Source organism: Xiphophorus hellerii, chromosome 10, assembly GCF_003331165.1.
Source record: "Xiphophorus hellerii strain 12219 chromosome 10, Xiphophorus_hellerii-4.1, whole genome shotgun sequence".
Classification (NCBI taxonomy): Eukaryota; Metazoa; Chordata; class Actinopteri; order Cyprinodontiformes; family Poeciliidae; genus Xiphophorus; species Xiphophorus hellerii.
The window spans coordinates 22,158,649-22,167,435 of NC_045681.1; the positions used below are offsets into that span (position 1 = coordinate 22,158,649).

General features: G+C 40.1%; 1 long non-coding RNA gene across 4 annotated transcripts; it reads right to left on the minus strand.

Annotated features, from left to right (window-relative positions):
- Positions 1–1,381: 1,381 nt before the first annotated feature.
- Positions 1,382–3,507, minus strand: LOC116726658 (uncharacterized). Of its 4 annotated transcripts, XR_004340639.1 has the most exons (5): positions 3,412–3,502; positions 2,978–3,058; positions 2,583–2,797; positions 2,346–2,413; positions 1,382–2,199 (listed from the first exon to the last, which is right to left on the minus strand). It is a non-coding gene; the product is annotated as an uncharacterized LOC116726658 (long non-coding RNA). The 4 variants fall into 4 exon arrangements; XR_004340637.1 differs by having other exon boundaries at positions 2,346–2,797; positions 3,412–3,503; XR_004340638.1 differs by lacking the exon at positions 2,583–2,797 and having other exon boundaries at positions 3,412–3,501.
- Between the last annotated feature and the right edge of the window lie 5,280 nt (positions 3,508–8,787).

Here is an 8,787-nt window from a genome sequence, read left to right on the forward strand (position 1 = left end):
TCTAGGAGAGAAAAGGAGTGGAAATCTGCTGTTTGGGGCCATTCGCTGCGTTTCCCTTGAGGAAGCATGTTGTTCCTAAAAAATCCATGAACCTGCCACTCTGCGAATCACCGTGATGCACACAGCATTGATTGTGTTAATGTGATCAGAACCGGTTTGCTTTTCCCCTTAGAGGCACCAGAACCTGCTACGCAAACTCTGACATAATATTTCCTTCCATTTTTTTATTAGCACAGCAGCAGCAGCAGCAGCAGCAGCCTGCTCCGCTTCACTCCCATCTCTGCGCCGTAATTTTCTGAGCTTGGAAACGGCGTAAAGTGCACCAACGTATGCAGTTGACAGAAATGCAGAGACCTGATGAGGAAAGCTGCTACCATGGAAACAGATTTTATTCATAAATGATTCAGCTTCCATCTATCATCTAAAGTCACTTCTTCTAGATTGACAGCTACTGCAGACTTGTAGCACCAGCTTAACAGAATTTCAAATTCTGCACTGCATGAACTGGAAATGCAGGATGGCACCATGGTTTAAGAAGAGACTTGTGTGTTGACAGCTGTGTTTTCTGTTTGCCCCACCTTCTATGCAAATGATTTGTAACTTAAACCATGCCTCAATGTAATAAATATGCAATTGCAAAGGAGCACGTTAGAACTGGTCCGGAGACAGAGATAAGGAGATGTCCCTGGGCAGAGTTCTCCGTTCAATTGTAAGAAATTTAACCGTCTCCCTGTGTTCTTATTTTTGTCCAGTGAGAATGTCAGGTTATAGATCTGACACTGTGTTTCGATAGGTCTGGTACTTAGATTGATGGAAAGAATAATGTTAACTAGTAACTAGAAAAGAAACAAGAATAAATTCTTAAGAAAAAAAATAAAAATTGGAACGTCTGTTTTTGTTTATTACATATTTATTTCTTTGGGACACATGATACGTTCAACACTTTCACTTTCGTCAGTCTCACAAGAAGTCACGTGTTTATATAGATTTAAATATGTGGCTTTGTGAAAAAACCACATTGTGAATTACTGTGGTGTTTTCAGATAAATAAATTCCTATTTCTGCATGCAAGTGAGGCATTCTTCAGAAAACTGCAATATTATTAAGAGCAACAGAATTTTTTTAGATCTAGTGAAGATGACTAATAAAATAATTTGGGATTATTCTAATCTGACCTGCAAGCATGAAAAAGACTTTTTAAGGTCTTACAGAAGAATAATAAAGTTAGTTACATTTAGCATGCTGTGATTGTAATATTAAAAATAAAGAGCTGGTATATCACCAGATAATTTTTATCAGACAAACTGATTGTCTGATAATAACCTTTGATCCCTTGACTGTTTCATGAAATATCTCTACAGAAGGAGAAATCACACAACAGTACTTGCAAAATGCAGATTTTCTCATTTATTTACAAGATTTACAGTGTATATGGTGGCGCAAAGTTCCTCCCCTTCTAACATCAAAGACATTTGGCTGAATAAACAAAATTCAGCTAAATTATCTAATGATAATGTCTTATCATTAGACTGGGGTGAGATTTCTGAATACAACAAAACAACATTCTCCAGTACTCCAACGATTCTCTCCGTATTAGGTGGATAGTGCACTCCATGATTCTTCCACTGCTGGACCTTCAAAAGAAAAGTTCTGTTCACCCTGCACAATTATTCTCAGATTATGAATACAAAGCTAAAAGATAATCCAATGAAAACAGAACAAACCTATTTATATTGTTAAAAGAGAAGTGAATAATAAAAAGTGAAGGAATAAGTCATAACATGATTAGAATAAGTCATAAGAGGTCACTGCTATTCCTTCACTACACTGATATTGTAAGTGGCATAAACAACGGTGCAATTATCACATCAGTAACATCTCTAAGTTTGCTTCATATAGAGCTGAAAAAGTATTTGATGTCAGAACAGCTGGAAGTACAGATACTAAAACATTGTCCTCAATTTTAGCAAAGTTAAACCTACAACTGCAATAACCCCAATAATGCCAAGAAATGTTTCTGATCTTGGCCAAAAGCCTTGTCCTCCATTGCCATCATGTCTGTTGCCATCGTGTCTGTTGTCAACGTGTATGTTGTCAACGTGTATGTTGTCAATGTGTATGTTGCCATTTTCTCTTCTTCCTGGGTTGTTGTTCATTTCCACAGTTAGTTGTCTGGATTCATATTGATATCGAAGCATCCTTAGGAATCAGAAAATGTTTCTTCAGTTGTCACATTTAGCAGCATAGAGAGTTTTTTGTACAAGTCTGAAATTTTAAAAGCGACTCCATCATGCCCTATAATGTATTCTATATATTCAAATTTTAAGAAGAAAAAAACAGTGTACCTCCACTAAATTTCCTCAGCCAGTTCTTTCTTAGTGTAGAGTTCAGAGATAAAGGTTTGTTAGTTCAGCTGTAGAAGACAGAAATGATTAGAGTGGAAAGATGAGGGAATTTCCTAATTTAATATAAATTTGAATGACTACTCTTAGATGATTCTGACATGCAATAAATATTACTCCTCAAACATAATACATTTGAAAGTGGTTTAAATAAATGGCAAGTCAAGTTTATTTGCATACCACATTTCAGCAACAAGGCAATTCAATGTGCTTGACATGAAGAACCCATGAAACACCAGTATGCTGCCCTCACGGTGTGTTGCTCTTACAAAGCTAGACAGCTAGCTAACACTTGAGTTGAAAATAATCCAGTCCTTGATAGTTTTCTTGTTTTATTTTGCAACTCTTTGCTGGTTTGTTTTTCTTTTCCTTTATTTTATTATTGTTTTGTAAAACTGTAACAAAACACAAAAGTATACATCAGCTACAGACACAGAAAACAACTAGGCAAACGCGTGACTCCCAATTCTCTCCAATTAGCTAACGACGTAGCTTTAAATATTGGTTGGGAAACGTAAAACTTTTCTACAAAATATTACACAATGCTGGAATAACGATTAATAAAATGAACTTACAGACAAATAGTGTCCAAGGAACAAACGTGTCTGAAGGACAGACGAAGACACCAACCGTACAGCTGGACGAGTTCTGCTTGACTGACCCAATTAAATATGTAAACAATGTCCACTAGGTGTCAGTAAGGGTCCACAGTTTAACTTACAATTTACTCACCAAATACATAACAAAACATAATGATGAAGTCAGCACAACCAGACAGAAAAATATTACGTAGCAGTGGCATAATAAGGTAAAGAAACTTGAAAAAGCTCTCAGGCTGGACCTTCATTTTCTGGCTGTAAAAATTGAAGCTGTGTGCTGACTTTAGATTGACTATTTGACCTTTCAAAAAAGGCATAAAAACTACGTTGTCATTATCTGTACAATAACATAATAAACACTTCAATACAAACTATACCCAAAAATAAATATAAAAGCAGTGTAGACTTACCTGTGAGGAAGCACTTTTATACTGTAAACACAGGTATCTCTGGCACCAAAGGTTTTGTGTATCTCACTCACACAGCCACTTTGTTTTATACTGTCAGAGACAGCAAACAGGAAGATCATGTCTGTGCAAAACCACACCCAATGAAAACATTTCCATCTCATTTGTTTATGAGATGGAATGTCATGAGCTTATTATTATTAATTTAACAGTTCCTGGTAGAGTTACAGTAAACATACTCTAAAACTGATGTTCTGAGGAGTGTTATCATTTCAGTTTAGTTTATTTCTATGAAAGCATGAGAAAGAAATGTTAAGAATAAAGTTTATTCACTATCTGCCAAAAATCCAGTAGAAACATAAAGCCAGCTGTATTTACATTGATAAAAACAAAAGTGAAAGTAACAGTGAGTCAGTATTGGTTGGACTGGACCAAGTTAAAGGCACCTTCACAATTTAAAACAGTTTTTAAGACTTTTTAAATTTGTTTAGAGCTACAAGACTTGACTTTTGTTTTATTTTCTTAAAAAGTTATAAGTCCACAAATATTTGTGTGTTTTGGAATAAAACACAATTCTATATCTCAAGCTAGAAGACATTTTAAAAAATATTGCATAAAAAGCGTTACCATATGTAATGTAATGGAACTATTTTATGTGTAAGGTCACGTTGGAGTAGAACAAGGAAGTGACGTAGAACAAGGAAGTGATATATATACAGGAGAGATGTGTTAAAAGCAGACAACACACTGTTCAGCAGCCCGAGAATGTGCTAGTGTTATGTTCATTATTAAAGACGTTCAAACGCAATACCGGTGACATCCTTGACTCGGCATAACACTACATGGTGTCAGAAGACGTCGGAAGATGGCAAAGTTCCCACCTCCAGAAGCCTTCGATTTTTCACGGCCGGAGCAGTGGCCTGAGTGGCGGCAGCGATTTCAGCGCTACCGGGTAGCCACAAAGCTAAACCTAGAAGACGGCGAGGTCCTGGTCTGTACGTTGCTTTATTCTCTCGGGAAGGAAGCGGAACAAGTGTTCAAGACGTTCACATTCGAAGAAGGGGAAGACGAAGAGGAGTATGGCATAGTTTTAAACAAACTAGACAACTACTTCGTCCCCAAAGTGAGCACGATACACGAAAGAGCTCGTTTTCATCAGCGCGCTCAGAGGTCGGGGGAGACCGCGGAGGAATACATAAGAACTCTCCATGAATTAGCAGACACCTGTGATTTTGGCCGCGTTAAAGAAGAAAATATCCGAGACAGATTGGTCATAGGAATACTTGACAAAGAAATGTCTGAGAAGCTGCAAATGATGCCTGACTTAACCCTCAGTAAAGCGGTAGAGCTCGTGAGACAGTCAGAGCAAGTAAAACAGCACGTAAGCGAGCAAGGAGCTAATGCTTGTGCTAACCTGAGTGAAGTGGCTTACAAGCGCCAACAACACCGAGAGAGGCGGACACACAGCGAAAACAAAGCACAGAACACAGGAGGAGTCAAACCAAAACACTATCAAAATGTTAATAAAGGTCGCAAGTGCACAAGATGTGGTCGAGTACATGCAAAGAATGATAATTGTCCAGCTAGGAATGCCGAGTGCAGAAGCTGTAAAAAGCTGGGTCATTTTGCGGTCGTGTGTCGCTCCCGTGTGGTCAGTGAAGTTACTGCACCTGAAAGGAACATTGAAAGAAATGCGACATATTTTCTGGGAGGAGTCACAGACGTAGAAGATTCGTCAAAAGCTTGGACTGTAAACCTGCCAATACAAGGTTCTCACATCGTCTTCAAAATTGACTCAGGGGCTGATACTAGTGTTATACCATCTGAGACATTTGAAAAGCTTGCCTTTAAGCCAAAACTAAGAAAACCGACAAACAAACTAGACAGCCCTGGAGGCAAACTGAATTGTACGGGTTATTTTATAGCCACCACAATGAGGAAAGGCAAAAGATTCAGATTTAAGGTCAATGTGATTAAAGGACCCCAATGCAGCCACCTCCTGAGTCGCAATGTTGCAGTTGCCATGGGCCTGATAAAACGCATGGAGGAAATAAGAGCTCCAGCACAAATCATTGAATCCTGTCCTGATGAAATAGGAAGGCTGAAAATCAAACCTGTTAAGATCACTCTAAGAGAGGGTGCCGCTCCCTATAGTGTGACAACAGCAAGGAGAGTGTCAGTTCCCATGTTACCAAAAGTGAAGAAAGAGTTGGATCGTATGGTAAGCGGTGGAGTGATTCAACCAATCTCAGATCCAACAGAGTGGTGTGCTCCAATGGTGCCCGTGCCAAAGAAAAACAAAGAACAAATTAGAATCTGCGTCGATTTGAAAGAGCTCAATAAAGCAGTCAAAAGGGAAAAGTATGTCCTACCAACGGTGGATGACATCTTGCCTAAACTGGCAGGTGCCAAAGTGTTTTCACTGTTGGATGCTGCAAGCGGATTTTGGCAGATACCACTTGATCCAGAGAGTGCCAAATTAACAACCTTTATAACCCCATTTGGTAGATACTACTTCAACAGGCTACCATTTGGTATTACCAGTGCCCCAGAAATCTTTCAGCGTGAGATGACGGAACTCTTGGGGGGACAAGAAGGAGTAGCGACCTACATGGACGACATACTCATTTATGCAGACACTCCAGAGCAACATGAAGTGAGACTAAAAAAAACATTGGACACACTTAAGGAAGCAGGGTTAAGGTTAAACCATGAGAAATGCGTCCTACGTCAGAAACAACTCCATTATCTGGGACACTGTATCGATGAACATGGCATAAGGCCAGATAAAGCCAAAGTCAATGCAATCACAGAACTTGAACCACCAAAGAATGTTTCCGATCTGAGGAGGATTCTTGGAATGATTCACTACTTGGGCAGATTCCTACCAAATCTTTCTGAGGTCACAAAACCTCTCAATGATCTGCTTAAAAGTGATGTGACTTGGACTTGGGACACCGCTCAAGAAGAAGCATTCAGTAAAGTGAAGGAACTTGTCACAAAGTCACCAGTCCTCGCATTCTATGACGTAACCAAACCGACTGTTGTCAGTGCTGACGCTAGCAGTTACGGTTTAGGGGGGGTTTTACTTCAAGACCATAATGGACAGTTGAAACCAGTGAGTTTTTGTTCCAGAACACTCACCGATGCAGAGCAACGATATGCACAAATTGAAAAGGAATGTCTTGCAGCAGTCTGGGCATGTGAGAAATTCAGCAGATACCTTTATGGACTGAACTCTTTTACCCTACAGAGCGACCACAAGCCACTGATACCTCTCATAAACAGCAAGGATCTTCATTCTGTGCCGCTTAGATGTCAGAGACTTTTGCTGAGAATGATGCGGTACAACCCCACAGCTGTGTATGTTCCAGGGAAAGAACTTTTAGTAGCAGATACCCTTTCACGCCACCCACAGGCGTCCATGTCTCATGACATAGCAGAACTGCTGGAGGAGATGGAAGCATATGAAGACGCAACACAACGCTTTTGGCCTATTTCTCCTACCAAGCTGGATTTAATCAAACAACACACACAGCAGGATGTGACCCTTCAAGCAGTGCAAGTCTTTTTGCAGGCAGGTTGGCCAAAACACTCAAATAAAGTGCCGGAAGGGGTGAAGCCATATTATGCTAACAGACATTCTATTACCATGTCAAAAGGCCTGCTACTGTATAACGACAGAATTGTTATACCACAACTGCTAAGGCCTGAGATTCTGCAGCGCATTCACGATGGACATCAAGGCATTGTGAAATGCAGAGCGAGAGCCAAATGTAGTGTTTGGTGGCCAGGATTAAGCAGTGAGATAAGACAAATGGTTACTGCTTGTGCACACTGCCAAGAGTCAAAACCCACTCAGCGGAGAGAACCATTGCTTACTACCACACTGCCTAGTCGACCATGGGAGAGGATAGCTGCAGACATTTGTGAGCTTAATAAACTGAACTACTTAGTTGTAGTTGACTACTTCTCCCGTTATATTGAGTTAGCCCACCTCAAAAACATGTCAAGTGAGTCCACAGTTGCTAACCTGAAAAACATTTGTGCAAGATGGGGTTGCCCAAATGAACTGGTTACCGACAATGGTCCTCAATTCTCAGGAAGAATCTTTGAACAGTTTGTGAAGGACTATGACATCAAGCACATTACCACAAGTCCTCACTACCCACAGGCAAACGGTGAGGCCGAGAGGGCAGTCCAGACAGCTAAAAGGATTCTGAGACAGACTGACCCGTTTTTGGCCCTGATGACTTACAGATCAACTCCCATTCAAGCAACTGGCGTGAGCCCAGCTCAGCTTATGCTGGGTAGACAGATCAGAACCACGATACCGATGTTGGAAATGAAGTTGCAGCCTGCATGGCCGGATCTACAGCTCGTCAGATCAACTGATGTGCAGACAAAAGAAAACTATGTGCGGAACTACAACAGCAGACATGATGCCAAACCACTACCAGAACTCCAACCAGGACACCGTGTTTTAGTGAAACTGGACAATAAAAAGGGATGGACAGAACCAGCTACTGTTCTACAAAAGTGTGATTCACCTCGATCATACCTTGTCCAGACAGAGTCAGGGGTCTTGAGGAGGAACCGCCGACACCTGAGACCCATCCTCAGTAACCCACCTACTCCTACAACAGATGGACTGCCACAGGTTCAGAGTGAAAATGAGCTACACCCATCTTTTCCACCTGTAGAACCAGGGTGTGACTCTCCAGACCCGGTTAATCTTAGCTTACCTGAGACTCCAGTTCGTACAACTTCTAGTGGCAGGGTTGTTAAATTACCTAAAAGATACGCTGACTACACCAACTGAAGAGGTTATTCAGCTATTTTGACCTATGCATTTATGGGCATGATTGTGAAGTTTATTCTGAGAAGGTCCTGTTGGGATTGAGTTGAATATTTTATTTCAGCTAAGGCTAATAACAAAAAAAAAAAGAAGAAAAACACACAAACAGAAAACCCACTGTTGATTTGTTGCTTTGTCTTAAAAGACTCAAAGAAAGGGTGATGTAATGTAATGGAACTATTTTATGTGTAAGGTCACGTTGGAGTAGAACAAGGAAGTGACGTAGAACAAGGAAGTGATATATATACAGGAGAGATGTGTTAAAAGCAGACAACACACTGTTCAGCAGCCCGAGAATGTGCTAGTGTTATGTTCATTATTAAAGACGTTCAAACGCAATACCGGTGACATCCTTGACTCGGCATAACACTACACCATATAGAATTTTATTTTTACATTTTAGAGAATACCAGTTATATATCTAATTTAAAACAAAAAAAACAACAACAAGGTTTTACATTTTCTTAATAAAATAAAATGGTTATCTTCCTAGAACTTGGCATTCACATACATGTACTTCA